Here is a 3,574-nt window from a genome sequence, read left to right on the forward strand (position 1 = left end):
GCCAGAAGATCCAGCCGGCGTCCAGGAGGAGGAGGACGGCGGAGAAGCAGAGGAGCAGTGTGAGTTTCTTGTTACAATTCGCTGGAGGCTCGCCGTCACTGGCCGCAGCGGCATTGGCATCACCGAAACTGCCCGCTCCTTACCTCCCGCCCTCCTCTCCGCTGTTGTGGTAGCTCCACCCACCGCTCTCATAATCCATGTTAGGGTCCAAGATTTCTTCTTCCTCTTCCTTTCCCTGCCCGCCCTCCTTCCCCTCCTCCCCTTCCACATCTCCAACACTCCCCAAACTAGAAGAGCGACCACGACCACGACGCCGAGAAGGGTGACGACGGTGGTGTCGCCCTGCCCCGGGGCCCCAGCGCGCACAGTCTTGCTCCACCATCATACTATGGCCAACAGAAAAGGGCGCGTGCGGGAACGGGTGGGCGAGGTGCTGAACGACAGAAGCTTAGGCGCCGCTCGCATAGCAGCCAGGGCCAAGGATTCTTCTCCTTAATGCTGTAACTCCAGCGCGTGGTGCGAGATTTCGAGGTGGGTGGCGGCACGGGAGCAGAGAACGGCGCCCAGCACGTAGTTGAGGCCGCGAAGGAGGAACGTGGCGGCTCCGGAGGAGGAGGAGGAGGAGGAGGAGACGATCAGGAGCATGTCAGCACAGAGGAGGAGTGCGGCGAGACGCAGAACAAAACCCAAGGGCGCGGGTGGGCGGGGCAGGTCCTTCAAACGATTGAGGTAGTCGGTGGCCTTGGACGGGGCCGGGACAGGTCTGTCGGGCGGGTTTTTGTCTATCTTGGCGAGGCTGTGGTTAGTGTGGGAGGAAGAAGGGGCAAAGGAGGTGTAAGAGCTTGGTGGGGCCACAAGAGTGGTTCGATTTGCCGAAGCAACACTATGGCCTCGCGGCTGTTCTCGGAAATTACAAAGAAACAACACTTGACCAAAAAGCAAGCCGGCTTCAGGCTCCTCGCTCCTTTCGCGAGCCGAGGGGCCGACGGTGGGGCGGGGAGGTCGTGCTTCTGCTTCTGCTCCATCTCCTGTTGGTCGGGCACAGGCAAGTCAAAATATGCTCTTATTGACAACAAGGTGGTTGACAATAAGGCGGACGAGAGTTTGTGGTCTGTGTACTTGGAATATGTATGTGGTTCATTGATTGTTATTGAGGTTGAAAAACGAAAAGAGAGCCAAAAGAATGGCAAAGCACCGAATACACTTCATGGCCCTGGTCTGTGTCTGTGACTTGGTCGTATGAAGAGATGATGAGAAAACTGCAGAATATTTGGCAATGGAGGACTCATACAGACGCATTCTTCTTTTTGAAATGTGCTGAGGGTATGCGATGGCAATGTATATGTCGGAAGTCCACGAGGATCAAGCGACTCTGAGGCATTATTGAGGCGGCTTTTATGTGCGCTACTGAGGTGCCCTCAGTAACTGGACGTTGGAATTAAGCGCTATACAAGTCGAAGAGCCCCAATAAGCTCGCGACTCGACACATGCATGTAATTTTATTATTGAATGCTGAAGTGAACGATGCAGCCATTTTGAGTCATTACGAGCTTTATTTTACGAGGGCTGGTCGCGAGCAATGGATGCGAGGACGATATTGAGAAGGAAACGCAAAACCGCCCTTGTAACGGTCCAGGGCACACGGCAAGACGAGTAATCCACAAGCCGCCCACACAATCCACAGTATCTATCAGCTGGATGATTGATGTACAAACAAGTTCATCGGCGTATAAGGCTCCGTGGGTGAGAGAATGCTGTGTCTCTAGTGTTGGCCACTATGGTAACCGACTGGAGGGTCGTAACGTGGGAAGCGTTTCTTAACGTGAGGGGAAGACCTCGCTCACAGAGCTTTAGACGTGAATAGTGCTTTGGGAGAACAAAGCAGCCATCGACACTTCGAAGACGCAGAGAGGACGCAAATATCGTGCACATGGATGGCATGCACTTTGACGACGTTAATTTTGTAGCGCGTCGCTACATCGGAGCGCTAGCAGGCAGCAGGAGTCTGGTCCTTCCGCCTGAACTCTATTGGAGTCGCTGAATCATCTCGAGGTCGATAGCACTGGCCATGGAATGGGAGACCAGGTATGGGACAATGAATATAATACCACAAGTATTCATAGTTATAATGCACAGATTATAATTTGTTTGTTATTCCCTCGAATTACACAGCTGTGCATCCATGGGGCGGCTTAGTTGTTTTTCACTTGGAAATTCTTTGGTTCGGCATAATGCCCGTACGGCTATTGCTTGCGCGGAATGTGTGATGCGGTACATTCTCTGTTTCAAAGTATGATACAAGCCTGGAAGAAAAATGGCGACGAGGTGCAGAGTATATGGATACATCGCGGGTCTCAATTATTTGATTGGTGACGAAGTTTCCGCAGGAAATGTAATAGGGACAGGAAGCAGAAAAAACAGTACCAGAAACTGCGTGCCGGATAGATCATAACCCTCCCAATAAATTCAGCATTAGTATCTCCTACAGGAGCTTTATAAGTTTGTCGATGCTGCCATACAGCCGTCGGCTATTTTTGTTTGCGTCGCAAATTGTCCGATCCGGTACGGTGTCCGCTTGCAGAGCACGATGCAGGCTTGCGAGAAGAAGAAGCGACGAGTTGAAGGATACCACTTCTCATCTATATCTACATATACAATGTGTGTTTTTGTCATCCAATTGGTGTAGTTGAGTCGCTCGAGGAAAAGAAAAGGGACGGGGGGTTGGAAGAACAGCATCAGAAATTGCATTCCGGAATTAGTAAGCCATCCAAGGCAGCAATAAATCATCATACTTTCGAAATGAGATGATCACTGTTGACAAATACACACTTAGCAAAGAAGCGACAGAAGACAGCACAATTGTTCATCAATTCTGAGATAAAAAGGCCGTCCCACGTCGTGTGGAAAAGGTATATCCACACTACTTTTTCACCTTGTCCGCCTAGATTACAATTCCTGGACCCGGCTTTAACTTCCTATTATTTCCATAGTAGCCCCAATATACACACACGACTCCAATTCAAAAAGGAGCCAACGATGCTGGCGGGCGCTGACACCTCGTGTCTATTCCCACTGCCGGCGTTCCCGTGAGAAGAGTCAGCATCATACCATGACCACCTTTTCCGTCCTGAAAAACCTTCCAATGGCGGCTATTTCTTCCATCTCTCTCCCCTTCTCTCCTGCCGACTCGAGTTCCGACTGCCGCACACGGTCGCAGGCATTGTGAAAAGTCTTGCCCCTGGCTCCTGCTCACTCCCCCCCCTCTTTCCTCTTCTTGGTGCTCCTCTCCTCTTTCCTGTTCTGTCTTTACTCAAGCTCCGTTCTATTTTCTTTATTATCTTCCCTCGGCCTTGCCTCCCATTTGCCATCCACGCTGCCCTCCTCCCCCTCTTCCACTTCCTCGTCCTGCCCCTACCCTCTCCTCCGGGCGAGAAAATGCACGCTGTCTCGTCCCCACCACGCTCCCTGCCCCGCTCCCTCTTCTCGCCCCTCCTCCCGATCCGATCTTCAATCCTCACTGCCCACGACCACCACGGGCAACGACTGTGGCAACGGCCCCTTCCCCCGTCCCTCC

Source organism: Nannochloropsis gaditana, assembly GCF_000240725.1.
Source record: "Nannochloropsis gaditana CCMP526 unplaced genomic scaffold scaffold317, whole genome shotgun sequence".
Classification (NCBI taxonomy): Eukaryota; class Eustigmatophyceae; order Eustigmatales; family Monodopsidaceae; genus Microchloropsis; species Microchloropsis gaditana.